General features: G+C 39.9%; 1 protein-coding gene and 1 pseudogene across 1 annotated transcript in view; one reads left to right on the top strand and one right to left on the bottom strand.

Annotated features, from left to right (window-relative positions):
• The window catches only part of LOC145479086 (uncharacterized), a 243,610-nt gene that overhangs the window by 173,579 nt on the left and 50,850 nt on the right, over positions 1-19,181 (bottom strand). The window lies entirely within an intron of this gene.
• LOC145469476 (uncharacterized) lies at positions 91-3,974 on the top strand (annotated as a pseudogene).

Here is a 19,181-nt window from a genome sequence, read left to right as displayed (position 1 = left end):
TGGAGGACAATTAACGAAAAACTACGGGACTCAGCATAAATCAAATACCACAGCCATGTATATTAACTCTATGTTATCCATCGAGGCGACTTTCGGGAACATCACTTTTCAATCAAGCAAACAGGAAGACTCGAGTGACACCTTATCGGTTCGCTCAAGTCACACACACGAAAACCGATCAAATTCAAGGTAAATTTTTGAAAAAGTGAGGCGTTCTTAACTGATCCAACGAACATAGCTATGAAGGAGGTGCCATAGAAAAGGTAACTACAGAAAAAAACTTTGCGGCCCGACCTTTACTAAAACTTTGTAACTTCGTGAACTTACCTAATTTTCGGCAATCTCCAAGTTTGGCCGCCATTTTGAGGGACTTGTCAACATGAAACGTAGCAGATATAAATCGAGCAGGTAGATTTAAAACCGTCAGAAATACATACGAAAGCATTCAAATGAACTTTACTTTCAATTCAAGCGGCAAAATTTAGAATTGCTCGTTAAACTTACCATTCCTACATCCCCATGCGTCCATTTCTTCCAACAATTCAAACACTACAACTAGTGTTCGAATTCCCCTCGTTGATTCCACCGTAAGAAATAACCTGTGCCACCTACGCTTCGACTCGAATGTGAAGTACGAATCAAATAACATAACTGCTTCATCTTCGAGGCAATATCACGCTGGTATTTTGATTTTCGGATCGACAAGGACGGTAACAAGGAAGTGATCGCCATGTTTACCTCATAAACGTGACCGCTGACCAGTCGCTGAGTGAAAACAGCACGGCGCAGGGTGGGGTCGATGGCGGGCTTATCGTCATAAGATATTCGAATACATGCTAAAAAAGCTTTAGGACTCTCAGTCTAAACAGTGAAGGCGTGCTTCGTCGTACAGACAACTTTTATTTTATTCTGATAACTTTTTCCTTTAAATTAGAACTGGTATTAATTAATAGAGTTATTTAAATATTGTTAACCTGGGTACCCATATGACTTTTTTTGCTTGTCATCAGTGGTATAAGTATGTCGCATTTTGTGAAGATGATGGCTTTCAACCACTAAGTCGTGCAACAATGTTCCGCGTCCTTAAAGTGAGGGAAGCGTCTCAACGTAAGTCTTTACAAGGACTGGACAATGTATCCTTGACGGTGCCGAGGGTTTCCAAAGAAGCATCCAAATTGTTGAATAACTTGAGGAAGACTACGGAGTGAGCAAGGATTGGTGTTCAGAGGTTAGGAACCGCCTAAAGAAGGCGAAGTGCCACCTAAAAACTGAGTATCGCGTTCATTGTCGCGACGAAGACAGCCGTTGTGTAGATCATTGCAGGAAGTTCGCTCTTAGTGATCCCGTTGATGAAGACTTCAAACACCAGTGCTTGCACGACCATGTGACAGTTGCGAGGAACTGAAGACTGTAAGATGACTGTTCTTCAATCCGTGGAGGTAAAAATCAATGAACTTCGCTCTTCTATGTACTCCAAAGAACAGCATGACAATCTTCTGTATGACTTGGAAAGTCCGTCAACTTCATCAACGAATGGAAATGCCATATTCTCCGATACGAAAACCAAGAGATCGCAAAACAAAGCTTCATACAAAACCTGACAGAAGACTCAGTGTTTATAGTGATGAATTGGGCAATGAAGTTCTTACAGCGGCGATTTCGTGAAAAGCAGTGGGATTGGTATGCTAAGAGAGGAATGAACTGGCACGTTAACCGTGCTATCACGAGTGATGGAAAGGGGAATTTTTTCGTTTCCTAATACAACCACCTATTCAACAGCTGTTCACAGGATTGGTTCTCTGTGCTGTCCATCTTGGCTTACCTCAAATCAGATGAAGCCGGCTGTTACCACAATTGCCAGCTTATTGTTGCCGCCCGTGATTTTGGAGTGCGTGTAGGTGTGTCACTTCAGAGATACGACTTTTCTGAGCCACAGTCTGGAAAAGACGAGTGCGACAGGATCCTATGCCCCTTGAAAGGTGCCATAAGGAGATCCTGTAACGAGGGCCATGACGTTCCCACTGCCAGTGATATGTACACGGCGCTCAAAGAAAGGCCAGTCCAAGGATGTACCGCAGCTGTATGCCGCGTAAATGAAACCAAGAAAGATTTAGATATCAAGAAACTCCAGCAATTCAGTGCACTGGACGACTTTTCATATCAACAAGACGGGCTCAGAGTGTGGAAGGCATTCCAAGTTGGTCATGGCAATTTACATTAAGCATCAAGGCGCCATCGATCTCACAACAGAACAAGAGAATTTTGGCTTCACTCCGAGAGTAACGCATGGAAGCGCGCATGACAGTGGTGATGCGGAAAGCAGCTGTGAATTGGGGCTAGTGTTGGAATGCCCAGAACCAGCATGTGCTAGGACATTCAAATCTGTCGAAGGAATGGAGCTGCACATATCTGTTGGACAACATACAGAGAGTGTGTACGACAAACTCAAACAAGGCTGGGTTGAACAATTCTTTACCCTTTCAGAAGACGAAAGTACCAATGTTATCGAAAGACAGGGTAGCGAATCTTTCCAGTCGAATTTAAGTGAAGGATGGACACTTCAGAAGCCAAAAGGTGGCGCTGTTTGCTTCTCAGAGAAAGTAAGGCAGTATATCACCTCCAAGTTTGAAATTGGTGAACAATCTGGAAGGAGAGATGATCCGCGACAAGTCTCGCAAGATATGAGGAAAGCGAAGGCTAACCAAACCCCAAATACAAGGATTTTTCTCCCGTTTGTCCTCCTAGAGAAGGAGACGGGCAGGTCCGTCTCCGAGCACCCGAGGTTGACGATAAGTCTGACGAGGAATTAATTGACGAGAAAGAAGTGAGTCACATGACCACCGTCGAATCAGTTGTAACAGAAATTGCCTTAACATATCCGATTGTCTATGACTTTTAATATATACATTTAGGCCAGCCTAAAAGCGTAGCTCCTGGGCCGGGTTGTTCAAAGCCCGATTAAGCTAACCCAGAAAAAGGTAGAATTTTGATTTGAGTTTTGTAACTCTGCGGTGAGGTTTCTGTATATTGTTTGGCCTTCTGTTTGAGTTTTAATAATCACCATATACACAAAACAAAACAGCAAAAAGCATTTGTATAGAAGAAAAAGTTATAATTCGATTAACTTTTAATCCTGGGTTAGCGTAAACCGGCTTCCGAACAATCCTGCCCTGTTTCTAACAAGCTAACCCAATATGAGCCCGCGATCCAATCAATAACCAGCACTTGGTCAGCGGTCAACTTCAAAAAAACACGTGACCTCGAGGAGCTGTAAACTTAAGCCCGCGATATGGTCACGTGATACTGGTCAGCGGATACCTTGTTTTGACAGGTGTCAATTGATCATAACGTGGATGTCCAATACTAAGGAAGTACACGGTAAACCAAGGCTGCATGTCTCTGTCAACCTATTATTTGGAGTATGGCCGCCATGTTGAGCAACTCCGTCGTCGTCGTCGTGCGTACGCGCCCACAAGCAATACCGCTAGCCATGATAACCATGAGAAAATCAACTCATGGGTTTCCTTTTCTTTCCTGTATGAGTATGGGGCTCCGCTTGACGGCCCTTCAGGCCGCCGGAGCTCCGCTATGACTTGTGTGACTATGTCAAGAAGGAAAAATTGAACTATTCAGTAACTGTTTCCATGCTTAAGGAAATCTGTACTTTCTTCGAGCTCCCATTTAAATCTAGAGATTCCAAAGCTGTTCTAATGTCAAAAATAATGGAAATGACCCATGAATGCCAGTGCTCAGTGGAAGGATAATTACACCATCAAGCAGTGACGCAATGGCCCTTGTTGCTGTCTATAATGGAGAGATTGTAAGTTGGTTATGAAAATTACATGTTTTTTTCTGTTTTGCTTTGACTTTGTGACGTGGTTTTGTCACAATTTGAACAGACACGCGTCATTCTTACGTAATGTTTTAACGGGAAACCAAACAGCATCATTTTATTTCCAAGTAGGTATATATTCAGCCGTTCTTAGCCACCATTTTGCAAGAACAAAGTATGTATGTATATTTAGTTTGCTACACAAAAAAAACAGTTCACATGTAAAAACCTTTGTGTTTTTTATATCTTTTACATACTTATAAAAAATTGTGGAGGGTAACTTAAAATGAAAAAGAAAAGGTGTCTTGCATAGCAGTCTTTCAAATTTCCTTTTATCATACGGGGAGTCGTGCAGCGGCATTGGGCGAAAGCAACCAAAAAATTAGAAGCGGAGGGAGGATCTTATTTAGCCGGCCTTTTGTATGTATTTGTATATTTACTTATCAAACTCTTTGTCGTTGTCGTATGAAAAAAAATTTACAGGAAAATTGCAAATGAAAAGAATAGGGTTTAGTGATAAAAGGTCAGATCGAATCAAGGAATAAGCTGAAACTAACATAGCTTACTTGACAATTGCAGGTCGGCCTTCTAAGTGGAAAACGCTAAAAATCATACGTTGCTAGTTTTATTAATACGGTACGTATATGACATTGGTTACTGTTACGGAAAATCATATTTTAGAGTCAGCTTTCAGTATAAAGCAATAATTTTGCATACATTCCCGGGAACAGCAAAAAATGATTTAGAACAAACATTCTAAGTATAGTGTTTATTCCGTACAATGGGGCATAAATAAAAGGTTCTTGAAGAAAAGACACCTTATTTTATACCACTGATGACAAGCAAAAAAAGTCATATGGGTACCCAGGTTAACAATATTTAAATAACTCTATTAAGTAATACCAGTTCTAATTTAAAGGAAAAAGTTATCAGAATAAAATAAAAGTTGTCCGTACGACGAAGCACGCCTTCACTGTTTAGACTGAGAGTCCTAAAGCTTTTTTAGCATGTATTCGAATATCTTATGACGATAAGCCCGCCACCAACCCCACCCTGCGCCGTACTGTTCTCACTCAGCGACTGGTCAGCGGTCACGTTTATGAGGTAAACATGGCGATCACTTCCTTGTTACCGTCCTTGTCGATCCGAAAATCAAAATACCAGCGTGATATTGCCTCGAAGATGAAGCAGTTATGTTATTTGATTCGTACTTCACATTCGAGTCGAAGCGTAGGTGGCACAGGTTATTTCTTACGGTGGAATCGACGAGGGGAATTCGAACACTAGTTGTAGTGTTTGAATTGTTGGAAGAAATGGACGCATGGGGATGTAGGAATGGTAAGTTTAACGAGCAATTCTAAATTTTGCCGCTTGAATTGAAAGTAAAGTTCATTTGAATGCTTTCGTATGTATTTCTGACGGTTTTAGATCTACCTGCTCGATTTATATCTGCTACGTTTCATGTTGACAAGTCCCTCAAAATGGCGGCCAAACTTGGAGATTGCCGAAAATTAGGTAAGTTCACGAAGTTATAAAGTTTTAGTAAAGGTCGGGCCGCAAAGGTTTTTTCTGTAGTTACCTTTCCTATGGCACCTCCTTCATGGCTATGTTCGTTGGATCAGTTAAGAACGCCTCACTTTTTCAAAAATTTACCTTGAATTTGATCGGTTTTCGGGTGTGTGGCTTGAGCGAACCGATAAGGTGTCACTCAAGTCTTCCTGTTTGCTTGATTGAAAAGTGATGTTCCCGAAAGTCGCCTCGATGGATAAGATAGAGTTAGTATACATGGCTGTGGTATTTGATTTTTGCTGAGTCCCGTAGTTTTTCGTTAATTGTCCTCCAAAGTTGTCTCAAATTAAAGTCTTGAAAAGTGTCACGACAGGCCTTCTCTCGAGTGAAATTTAATTTCCGTAAAACTCTGAAAAATAAAGAGATGCGATCAAACGGATGTTGGTTTTAGTATAGGTACATGAATGTCTTACAACACACAAGAAATGAGCTAAATCTGTGTGTCAAGCAAAATCGACCGGACCGCTCTTACAGAGACACTTCCTTAAAGCCTGCCAGCAAGAGCATCCATAAATTGTTACTGAAGTCCAGCGACCAAGACGCTGAAGATTCCTCTCCGAAACACCAGAGCTAGCAGTCAAAGTAGCTCCACCCGTCCTAGCTGAAAGAGTAATAAAGTACATTATTCGCAAAAGACTTTCTCAAATACCGTATCACAATACCAAAAAACAAAACAAAACACACATGCTATTTTCATAGACATACCCCTATAGGGTGTTTGCACGTTGGCAACATGATATACCCCTCTAGGGTATAGAGTACTTGAAATAAAGCGCCCCTCTAGGGCCTTTCCTAGATGCCTCTCTAAGGCATAGCACGTTTAACTTGATGTATATCGGCTAACTTTTAGTAAGTACTCCAAACAAATACGCCTTTCTGGTACCGAGTGATAAGAGATGAGACCTCTAGTATGAGTGGAATCAGAAACAAGGAACGAGAAAGCTTTTACCAGATATCTCCGGATCTAATCTGGAGATGATGCTAAAGTCAAGACGTAGAGACAATGAAACGAATGCTAGTGACTTGCCACCAAAAATAATGTTCTTAGCTTTTCCTCTAATGAATAAATTAGGAACGTTAGGCAGGATAACCCAGTCGTGGATAAATGTACTCCAATGGAGACCATATGCATCCGAACACAAGGGGAACGTTCAGTTCCTTGAGCGCTGCAAGGCTCCATATCCTTGATAACTTTACAAGTTGAATACACAGGGAGCTAACAACAGACTTGTAATTTATATAGATATTTTATCTAATTGCCCTCTTTTCATGAAATAATTTTGAGAATCGTACCCCACAATGTTTCTGCAATGATTATAAGTGCAAAATGATCATATTGTGACCAATAATCAGGCGTTTTGAAGTCTCTTATGACGTCATGTGCTGATAATTCAAGCACTAGAGCAAATGGACATCTTGTTTGTTGTTCCGATACGTTTAAAATTTACATTTGAAACACTATTCGCTCACATTAAAGGAATACAAACCACTTTTAAGCGTTCCCCAAACATCGAAGATGGCGGCAAAAGAAGGGTATGTGGGGCAAAATTTAAAATTCGATTTACAAAGTGAAAGCTACCATTCTTTCCTTGCTATCATACATTTTTATGATGCTTAATAGTCGAAGATTAAGATAAGACATGTTTCGGCTGTTCCTCTCAAGTGAGCCATAAACCCAAATTTTCAGCTCTTAGCTGATGGACTATATAGCATTGTAGGAACATGCGAGCCTATCGCAGGTATGTGGACCCCATAACTCGTCAACAGCATTGAAGGCAATGTGACTGATAATGTCAGTCAATGAATTTGATTTTTTACTAGCATTTTAAAAGTAAACAATTTTGATGGATATCCATTGCAAGGTCTTGTAATGCTGGTATCTTGGCCCAGAATACACGATCCTGACAACATAGAGATAAACGGTAAACCACGTGAAGGTCTGGGTTTTCAAAGACTCTACGAGGGCTTTCTTTGATAAAAAAAACGGCTAACAACTCTCTAAAAGTAGAACTTTGAGATGTGGCTAAATATCATTTAGGCAAGGTTAAACTCGAGCTAATGCAGCTAGCTAGTGTGCCCATCCAGCTAATATCATTTAGGCAAGTTAAATATGAGCTTATGCAGCCAGCGGTTTCCGCGTTTGGGAGTACGTGACCTGTGGGGCGGCCTTCAGGGGTTTTGCAGGGGTTTATGGTTCATTGCATAATAGTGTTGTAGTGTATTCTGCTGATTGTTGCGGATCAGTTGCACTGCTTTGCTCGCGAATCATTGCGGATTCTTGCACCCTCTCCTCCCTCCCGTTTTGTTCTTGGTCAGGGTAAGTATTCCCCAGGTAAGTAGATTCCACTGAATTTCTTTCAGTGTGACGGTGCCGGTTAGCGGACGCTCATTGGGTGGTTCCTGCTTTCCAGGGTTGCCATGGATACCTCCTAGCGGCTTATGGCTTTGGCACCCCGCTCACCTTTAAGGCACCAGTTCCCAAGCTCATCTATTTGCGATGAGTTTAACTTTCTCAAAATCTTGTCAGTTTTGATGGAACATCTTGCCCTAGAACTCGATAAAACTGCCGCCAGCTCGCCAGAAGGATCTGACTAGACGATCTGCCAAGGCTTATGCTTGTCAGGCCAAATAGGTATTCCGTTCAGACTCACCACATTATATATCTAGATTGGTAAAACCAAAGAGGAATCTTTGGTTTGGTGGAATTGCGTCGTGATTTCATGTCCTTAAATGATTTATGCTGGCAGAAGGAAGATCAAAGTGTCCATGAGCAAACTCGTGAACACTTTTCAAAAAAGGAAAAATCACAATAGGCAATAACCATAGCTTTAACTGAATGTAATGATTCTGACAGTAAGCTTTCAAGGAAGACCTTTTCTCTGGACTTCATACTCACAGCGGAAAGGTTATTGAAAGACTGTTCACCAACGCAGTAATGCAATGTTGACAGATATAAGCCTACCTTTTCGAGACTTCAATTAAACCTTTTAAAGCATCTACGTCACCGTTGTGTGACGTACGCCCGAACGATTTAGATTGACACTTTTTTCCGACCAACAAATGAACCGGAAATGTTAACACGCAGTTGATGAACATTTAATGACTGGCTCCAAGGGAAACAGTGAGGTTTGTTTCCCTGAGACCCTTAATGTTCCCGAGGTCGAGGGAAAACAAAACTCATTGTTTATTGTCAGACCAGTCATAAAGTGTTTTGTTATACCTCTCAACTTAAAAGATAGAAAAAACTGCGAAAAAAATTATTTGCTTGACGCCGGCTGGCACAACAACTTTTCCACGATTTCAAGGTGCACGACCTGACCACGTGCAAGTCGAAAGTTCAAGTTGTTGTTTGCCCAGGCCACTTGGCTGTGCGGGAAACGGGGGATGGACATTGGCAGCGACTCCCTTTCTCCTTCGCAATAGTCCCAGGACTACACGGGCACCGACCAGGTACATCACTTACAAAAACTTTGGGACGATTTAAAGTTTGATTTGCATAAAAAGAACCTGTGGGAGAAACACATTTTTATATGAATGGTTTTGCACAAAGACTCGTTTTGACACAGAGGCAAATGGCAACTCGCAAATGGCCATTTATGTAGATGAAATCAAACGGCACAGCGTTTGGGACACCTGGCACAATAGTCAGCTGGAAACAACCGCGAATGATAATCAGCCAATCACTGGAGTTAACCCTAAAACTTGTAATTGCACATCTTTTGGTTGGATCGTGTGACAGAAGTCAGTTAAAATCGCCATCTCACGTTGCATTGTCAAATTGTGCCATGGTTACTTTGGAGACGGTTCATTTGAAAGAGGAAAGCGGACTGCCATACGACATTTTAAAAGATTTGTATTGTCCCAGTCAAGGTACAAATCTCCACATATATCAACCTATATCAACCTGCTCTGAGGTGGCGTTTTATGTTGCCGTTTAAAAAAAAAAATCATCAAGTGATTTATTTTATTCGGCAGGGTGTTTTCCTTAGCCATCTAAGATTTCTAAGTCAGTTGATGATAGACTTTTGAAACAGGCAATGGAAACAGTTCTTCTCGAGTGAAAACTGTTATGGTTTGGTTACCCATTCTTCATTTACTAACCGAGGCTTTTGCTTTTAATTCATCAGTGCACGCGTAACTCCTGACTGAATCCCTTGCCTCAAATTTTCCCATAGGATCCGATTGTTAAAGTGCAGTTATCGCCTCATAGGTAGAAATTGTAGAGAATGGAATAACTTTTGAGGGTTTCCCCTCACAGTCGGTAATCAGAAATCTGTCGTTTCTTTATGGTTTCTTTGGCGCAACTTGGTGAATTAATAACAGCTAACATCGAAATGGCAATGACTAAGGTGTGTGTGTAAGTAACATCAAATAACATTAAAAGTCATATTTCTATTTGCCTAATAGCATCACACTTGTCAGAATTATGCAAATCGCATTCAAACGTTTTCTTTGTGAACAGCTACCGTGACAGTGTGACAGTTCAGGTAACAACGTATCAATATCAATCAAGTCACACGTGATTTTAAAATTCAAATCAAGCCCCAGACGTTTCCCTTTTCAGAGTGCACGAACGTAACCCAGTTTACTCTTCCAGAAGAGCATGGTGATTATTCCAGGTTCAAGAAGTCTTTGGGAAGCTACGTTTCACGATGTGGCGGAAGCAATACGACTCCAGCTTGGTTTCGATTATTATTTCGGCTCGTTCACCGCAGCGGTGGCAGTTCTCTTCTTCGCACCGATAACCATTTTAGGTAATCTACTCGTGATTTCTGCTTTTTATAAAGACCCGAACAAGAACCTGCGTTCACCGTCCTACATTCTGCTTTCAAGTCTTGCGTTTTCTGATTTCGTTGTTGGGGCTGTGCAGACGCCATTGACCGCTTATTACTGGATCGACAGTTTTATGGCAAAGAGGTTTCCATTTTCATTCACGATTCTCCTGTCCGTCAATGGATTTATAGGACTTGTTTCGATACTGCATCTGTTGGCCTTGTCAGTCGACCGATTCCTAGCAACAGTGACACCTTTGAAGTATGCCACAACTGTAACGAAGAATCGAGTGTACATCACTGTCGCTTGCATCTGGGGTTATTCCTTGGCAGTTGGATGTATCGCTGCTTGCTCTGGAGAAAATCATCTCAGCCGGAACATTGCTTGCAGTTCACATTGTTATTCCATGTACTTGCATGACTTATCTCAACACCATAATTGTTGTTAAGATGCGAAGAACCTCAAGAGAACTTAACTCCTGCGTCATTAACGAGCAAGCTAAAGTTTTTGAGAACAGGGAACGCAAGGTGGCTAAACTTGTCTTACTAGTTCTTAGTGTGTTTGTAATGTGTTATCTACCCTGGTGTGTAACAATGATTTTGGTTTTCTCTTGCAGCGCATGTAATTTAAAAGCTTTGATGTACGTCTATGCCGTGTCAGGCACGTTACTCTACGTTTCTCCCCTAATTCATCCTTTTCTTTACACTTGGAGACTACCTAAGTTTAATGAAGCGTTATTGCGTTACTTCAAGTCCCATTCTTCTTCAATTTCAGGAACTGTAATTAATTGTAAGGCGATCTACAACAACAGGTCAGAGAATAATACTGATGTGACTAACATCAGCACTCAACAGATGAACTGTCGTCTGTAACGTTTTGTCCGGAGTCAGGAATTTGTTTTTTATTATTAAATCGTTAACGGAGTGAAAGGAACTACGTCACGGTTTATGCATCTTGAAAAGTTTATCCAAAATCTCCTAGGGTCTTCTAGTTCTAGTTCGCCGTTTGTAATCCGTGTCAGTCTTCTCCATCCTTAACCATCCTTGTTCCTCTACGGATTATTATTATTATTATTATAATTATTATTATTGTTATTATTATTATTATTATTATTATTATTATTATTATCTCTTTGTTGTTTCTGTATCTCAGTACACTTTTATTTTCAGGGTTTCTTCAATTTGAAGGTAACTTTGCACGTGGCCAAAATAACTCGAAATACCGTGACTGAGGTCCTTTGAAATTGTTTTTAAAAAAAATATAAATCTATATACCAAACTGTTTTTATGACATATACTTAAAACTACGATTTTTGTCGTTTAATTAAGAGTAGTACTAGGGAGCTTAAGAAAACCACAACGACGACGGCAGCGAGAACGTCTCCCAACAAGAGGTTTAATGAGCAAAACAGTAGCTGTGCACGTGCGTTATAAGTCTTTGTACATTTCTTTGCCGTCCTCTGCAAAACAACAACGTGAAATGACCAAGTTCTGCGTCGTCTACGGCACGTGGACGACGGCAGCTAATTTTTCGTATTTCCATTTGGAATTGAATGCCGTTGTTGCATATTTAGCTTCAGCACCTTTTTAGAGCCAAACAGACATAGACAATCGCGAATTTCGCTTGTGAAATATGTATTCATTTTTTACTAGGCGTCGTCCTCGTCGCTGCTTAAGCTCCCTGGTATTATGCATGGAAGGAGCAGAGGGTGTGTAGCCCACGAGCAAGTCTGTCTGTCTGCAAGGTCTATTTTTTTCTCCGGGATAATTATTTAAATTAGCAGAAAGATTCAGCAACAATCACGATTTAATCATGTGATCCTCAAAACTATAGAAATTCAAAAAATCCTCTAATAACTCCTTCCTAGAGAGCCCCCTAGAGGGGGCTTTCTTTATTAAGCCCCCTTCCCTCCTACAAGACTGACCCTATTGCTTGTGCATTGTTCAGCATCTCAACTAAAAAGACTCTAGGGAATATATGAAAGATCATACATTTGAACTGCGGAGAAAGATACGAGGTCATGATTGATCATCGCAGTTATATACACAACTTAAGCAGGTGTGAAGTTAAAGCCGTCCGAGCCTGAATTTTTTTCAGGCTTTAATATCACAGCTGCTTAAGTTGTGTATATAACTGCGATGATCAATCATGACCTCCTAAAAAGACACTTTTGATCAAAGTTACGTACCCGAGGTCGTGGCATGCAGTACCGGCGAGCACAGCGAGGTCCTATCAACACGATCGAAGGCCAATATTCCTCTGTACGGCTCGAGCAAGCTGGTTAGTAAGTAGTTTATTTTATGGCACTCAGCCGTGAGTTTGCCGTCTTTCGAAAACAAAAAAATGACTTACAACCGTTTCCATCGAAACTGTACCTATAGCAAAATCCCGACCGAGAAAACCAATCTTACCATAGTGACGAGTGGTGAACTGGTAACCTGCTAAAGGTTACGGTTTGAATTATAAAGGCCGTCCCTTTCTACTACGCTGTCCACACCCTAAAAGGACCTTAAAGTGCTCCGTGGAAAACTTAAAGTGGCTGGTAACAGTTGCGGGCACTTCCCAGCCGTTATACTTTGACGGACCAATACTTCCACGTCAACTTCTTTATTATTGTGTGCTATTCATAGAGTTATCTATTTACATTAGTGTTATAAATATAAAAAGAGAACTATGTGTTACACATGATTACAGAAAAGAATAAAATGACTAGAAATAACACGCAAACTGCGGTGATAAATATGAAAATAAAACCCATCACAATATTGGAATCGCACGAATGCCCAATCATTGATGAACAAGTAATCTTCATGACATAATAGTTACCGTAGCAATGGCTCAACTTGTTAAACAACCTTTAATTTTGGCTTTAAGTGATTAAAATTCAAATAGGGTCGCTGAAATCCATTTTTTTTTATTATCGAATTGTAATAAGAATGTTAAGATGCTACTTTTTTCAAAGTTAAAAAAAAATCAGTTTCAGGACTGTCGGCAAACATCGCGCACCAGTTCAGTTTTGGTGGGAAAGTTTTGACATCTTTTAACCCAGCAAATGAACACTCAATATTTAATTGCGAGCTTAATATTTCATTTTTAAACCTGCTTTCATTGTGACCCACGAAAAAAATACTTAACTTGTTATCAGGTCAGTGACTTTATATCGCAGGATATCAGGACAGTAGAACACTTATACAAGCCGCAGTTTTCGAAATTTCTCTATAACTTCCCGATTTAATGGCAGTGCAATGCATGGTTTAAGATTTCTTAAAAAAATTGATCTCTTATATGACGTTCAGTACTCCGAGTAGTGTCTACTGGGAAGCTCACGTTTTTTGACTGACTTGTGGCGGTAAAGTGATTTTAACTGTGGTCATTGAAATTGCGTTAAACAGCTACAATCCAAACACGAAGCAAATTTAACTTTATTTTGTTAGAGAACGCTCTCTTGTTACAGAATCAACGAAGTGTGATGTAAAACCATTACAAACAGATCAGGTGCAATTTCCTAATGGCTTTTACTGACAACTACGTCTTGTTTTATCGATCGTTCTCTTCATTCAGTGGCTACACAACTTAACGATATTTAACTACGTTATAACGTATTCCGAGAGAAAAAGCTTATCCCGAAAGGGAGAAAGTCTTTTAAGATCTCTATGAGAATTCTTCGTCGTCAGGCAAATTAACAAAACATATATTACTAGCTCTACACATAAATTGTTTCCAGTGCTACTCGTTTATTTCTGGTTCAAAACTGAGGTGATAAAATTTCAAATCATCTGCATTTATTAGACATTAAACAGGTGATTTCGCGAACTCTAAAAGGTGAAACTTAACTTCAATAAGCGACTCTTGCTGTTTAATAGGGCTATTCACAGGATGGAAAATTGTTGTCACAGCTCCGATACAAATGGCTCGGTCACCGAAAAAGATAATGGCCTAGCGCGGATAAGTTTCGTTGTGTAACCGGACCCACTGAATAGGTACACAGAGCACAGATGATGAAATTTTTGACTCGGCACGGATGGGAAAAAGTGCTTCATACATGAAATTTATTTATGTCGGACTTTTTCTTTGTATTAGAACGATTTATATTGAGACCGGGACAAAAAAATTCCGTTAGGTAAATTGGCCTTTGAAAGTGAACAAGGTGTGTAATTACCAACTATTAAATTATGTACGAATTCGCTAATGGAGAACTGTTAGTGGCAAGAGATAACCCGCCATAAAGGCTTTATTTCTAAGATAACTCCCCTTAGTTATTTTTAGAGCACTCCAGCTTCTAAAATCCCAGGAGGGTTTTACAAAAAGCAGACCCTGAGGTACGAATTTTGTCCTCTTGGATACCATATCCAAAACTAACTTGATAGGAATTACCTTGAGAATAAGGTCTATATGGGGGATTAATTCATCCTCTCCTGTGCAATAATGTTATGTTTGTTCTTTTTCTGTCATTTTGAAGATAGTGAAGATACTCTACTACTACCTTATTAAAATCAAGGTAAACAGATCAATGAAGTTGTTAGCTAAAGGGAATAGTGGTGCACTTCATAATCTACAACTCACCACTATTAAATCATTTAGAAGCATATGATTTTCAATTCGCTAAAGGATTTTTTAAACGCTAGTTGCATTTGAAGAGGTTGCTATATCAACCTGCTCTGAGGTGGCGTTTTATGTTGCCGTTTAAAAAAAAAAAATCATCAAGTGATTTATTTTATTCGGCAGGGTGTTTTCCTTAGCCATCTAAGATTTCTAAGTCAGTTGATGATAGACTTTTGAAACGGGCAATGGAAACAGTTTTTCTCGAGTGAAAACTGTTGTGGTTTGGTTACCCATTCTTTATTTACTAACCGAGGCTTTTGCTTTTAATTCATCAGTGCACGTGTAACTCCCGACTGAATCCCTTGCCTCAAATTTTCCCAGAAGATCCTATTGTTAAAGTACAGTTATCGCCTCATAGGTAGAAATTGTAGAGAATGGAATAACTTTTGAGGGTTTCCCCTCACAGTCGGTAATTAGAAATCTGTCGTTTCTTTATGGTTTCTTTGGCGCAACTTGGTGAATTAATAAACAGCTAACATCGAAATGGCAATGACTAAGGTGTGTGCGTAGATAACATCAAATAACATTAAAAGTCATATTTCTATTTGCCTGATAGCATCGCACTTGTCAGAATTATGCAAATCGCATTCAAACGTTTTCTTTGTGAACAGCTACCGTGACAGTGTGACAGTTCAGGTAACAACGTATCAATATCAATTAAGTCACACGTGATTTTAAAATTCAAATCAAGCCCCAGACGTTTCTCTTTTCAGAGTACACGAACGTAACCCAGTTTACTCTTCCAGAAGAGCATGGTGATTATTCCAGGTTCAAGAAGTCTTTGGGAAGCTACGTTTCACGATGTGGCGGAAGCAATACGACTCCAGCTTGGTTTCGATTATTATTTCGGCTCGTTCACCGCAGCGGTGGCAGTTCTCTTCTTCGCACCGATAACCATTTTAGGTAATCTACTCGTGATTTCTGCTTTTTATAAAGACCCGAACAAGAACCTGCGTTCACCGTCCTACATTCTGCTTTCAAGTCTTGCGTTTTCTGATTTCGTTGTTGGGGCTGTGCAGACGCCATTGACCGCTTATTACTGGATCGACAGTTTTATGGCAAAGAGGTTTCCATTTTCATTCACGATTCTCCTGTCCGTCAATGGATTTATGGGACTTGTTTCGATACTGCATCTGTTGGCCTTATCAGTCGACCGATTCCTAACAACAGTGACACCTTTGAAGTATGCCACAACTGTAACGAAGAATCGAGTGTACATCACTGTCGCTTGCATCTGGGGTTATTCCTTGGCAGTTGGATGTATCGCTGCTTGCTCTGGAGAAAATCATCTCAGCCGGAACATTGCTTACAGTTCACATTGTTATTCCTTGCACTTGCATGACTTATCTCAACACCATAATTGTTGTTAAGATGCGAAGAACCTCAAGAGAACTTAACTCCTGCGTCATTAACGAGCAAGCTAAAGTTTTTGAGAACAGGGAACGCAAGGTGGCTAAACTTGTCTTACTAGTTCTTAGTGTGTTTGTAATGTGTTATCTACCCTGGTGTGTAACAATGATTTTGGTTTTCTCTTGCAGCGCATGTAATTTAAAAGCTTTGATGTACGTCTATGCCGTGTCAGGCACGTTACTCTACGTTTCTCCCCTAATTCATCCTTTTCTTTACACTTGGAGATTACCTAAGGTTAAAGAAGCGTTATTGCGTTACTCCAAGTCCCATTCTTCTTCAATTTCAGGAACTGTAATTAATTGTAAGGCGATCTACAACAACAGGTCAGAGAATAATACTGATGTGACTAACATCGGCACTCAACAGATGAACTGTCGTCTGTAACGTTTTGCCCGGAGTCAGGAATTTGTATTTTATTATTAAATCGCTAACAGAATGAAAGGAGCTTCAATTTTCTTCAATTTGAAGGTAACTTTGCTCGTGGTCAAAATAACTCGAAATACCGTGACTGAGGTCCTTTAATTTTGTTTAAAAAAAAATATAGATCTATGTACCAAACTGTTTTTATGAGATACACTTAAAAACACGATTTTTGTCGTTTAATTAAAGAGTAGTACTAGGGAGCTTAAGCAAACCACAACGACGACGGCAGCGAGAACGTCTCCCAACAAAAGGTTTAATGAGCAAAACAGAAGCCGCGCACGTGTGTTATAACTCTGTGTACATTTCTTTGCCGTCCTCTGCAAAACAACAACCTGAAATGACCAAGTTCTGCGTCGTCTACGGAACGTGGACGACTGCAGCTAATTTTTCGTATTTCCATTTGGAATTGAACGCCGTCGTTGCATATTTAGCTTAAGTACGTTTTTAGAACCAAACAGATATAGACAATCGCGAATTTCGCTTGTGAAATATGTATTCATTTTTTACCGGGATAATTATTTGAATTAGCAGAAAGATTCAGCAACAATCACGATTTAATCATGTGACCCTCAAAACTATAGAAATTCAAAAAATCCTCTATTATCTCCTTCCTAGAGAGCCCTCTAAAGGGGGCTTTCTTTATTAAGCCCCTCTTCCCTCCTACAAGACTGACCCTATTGCTTGTGCATTGTTCAGCATCTCAACTAAAAAGACTCTAGGGAATATATGAAAGATCATACATTTGAACTGCGGAGAAAGATACGAGGTCATGATTGATCATCGCAGTTATATACACAACTTAAGCAGGTGTGAAGTTAAAGCCGTCCGAGCCTGAATTTTTTTCAGGCTTTAATATCACAGCTGCTTAAGTTGTGTATATAACTGCGATGATCAATCATGACCTCCTAAAAAGACACTTTTGATCAAAGTTACGTACCCGAGGTCGTGGCATGCAGTACCGGCGAGCACAGCGAGGTCCTATCAACACGATCGAAGGCCAATATTCCTCTGTACGGCTCGAGCAAGCTGGTTAGTAAGTAGTTTATTTTATGGCACTCAGCCGTGAGTTTGCCGTCTTTCGAAAACAAAAAAATGACTTACAACCGTTTCCATCGAAACTGTACCTATAGCAAAATCCCGACCGAGAAAACCAATCTTACCATAGTGACGAGTGGTGAACTGGTAACCTGCTAAAGGTTACGGTTTGAATTATAAAGGCCGTCCCTTTCTACTACGCTGTCCACACCCTAAAAGGACCTTAAAGTGCTCCGTGGAAAACTTAAAGTGGCTGGTAACAGTTGCGGGCACTTTCCAGCCGTTATACTTTGACGGACTAATACTTCCACGTCAACTTCTTTATTATTGTGCGCTATTCATAGAGTTATCTATTTACATTAGTGTTATAAATATAAAAAGAGAACTATGTGTTACACATGATTACAGAAAAGAATAAAATGACTAGAAATAACACGCAAACTGCGGTGATAAATATGAAAATAAAACCCATCACAATATTGGAATCGCACGAATGCCCAATCATTGATGAACAAGTAATCTTCATGACATAATAGTTACCGTAGCAATGGCTCAACTTGTTAAACAACCTTTAATTTTGGCTTTAAGTGATTAAAATTCAAATAGGGTCGCTGAAATCCATTTTTTTTTATTATCGAATTGTAATAAGAATGTTAAGATGCTACTTTTTTCAAAGTTAAAAAAAAATCAGTTTCAGGACTGTCGGCAAACATCGCGCACCAGTTCAGTTTTGGTGGGAAAGTTTTGACACCTTTTAACCCAGCAAATGAACACTCAGTATTTAATTGCGAGCTTAATATTTCATTTTTAAACCTGCTTTCATTGTGACCCACGAAAAAAGTACTTAACTTGTTATCAGGTCAGTGACTTTATATCGCAGGATATCAGGACAGTAGAACACTTATACAAGCCGCAGTTTTCGAAATTTCTCTATAACTTCCCGATTTAATGGCACTGTAATGCATGGTTTAGGATTTCTTAAAAAAATTGATCTCTTATATGACGTTCAGTGCTCCGAGTAGTGTCTACCGGTAAGCTCACGTTTTTTGACTGACTTGTGGCGGTAAAGTGATTTTAACTGTGGTCATTGAAATTGCGTTAAACAGCTACAATCCAGTCACGAAGCAAATTTAACTTTATTTTGTTGCAGAACGCTCTCTTGTTACAGAATCAACGAAGTCTGATGTAAAACCATTACAGACAGATCAGATGCAATTTCTTAATGGATTTTACTGACAACTGGGGCTTGTTTTATCGATCGTTCTCTTCATTCAGTGGCTACACAACTTAACGATATTTAACTACGTTATAACGCATTCCGAGAGAAAAAGCTTATCCCGAAAGGGAGAAAGTCTTTTAGGATCTCTATGAGAATTCTTCGTCGTCAGGCAAATTAACAACGCATATATTACTAGCTCTACACATAAATTGTTTCCAGTGCTACTCGTTTATTTCTGGTTCAAAACTGAGGTGATAAAATCTCGAATCATCTGCATTTATGAGACATTAAACAGGTGATTTCGCGAACTCTAAAAGG

The sequence above is a fragment of the Orbicella franksi genome, chromosome 2, assembly GCF_964199315.1.
Source record: "Orbicella franksi chromosome 2, jaOrbFran1.1, whole genome shotgun sequence".
In the NCBI taxonomy this organism is placed as follows: domain Eukaryota; kingdom Metazoa; phylum Cnidaria; class Anthozoa; order Scleractinia; family Merulinidae; genus Orbicella; species Orbicella franksi.
The sequence above is the reverse complement of the archived record's forward strand: the minus strand, read 5'-3'. Positions and strand labels throughout refer to the sequence as shown.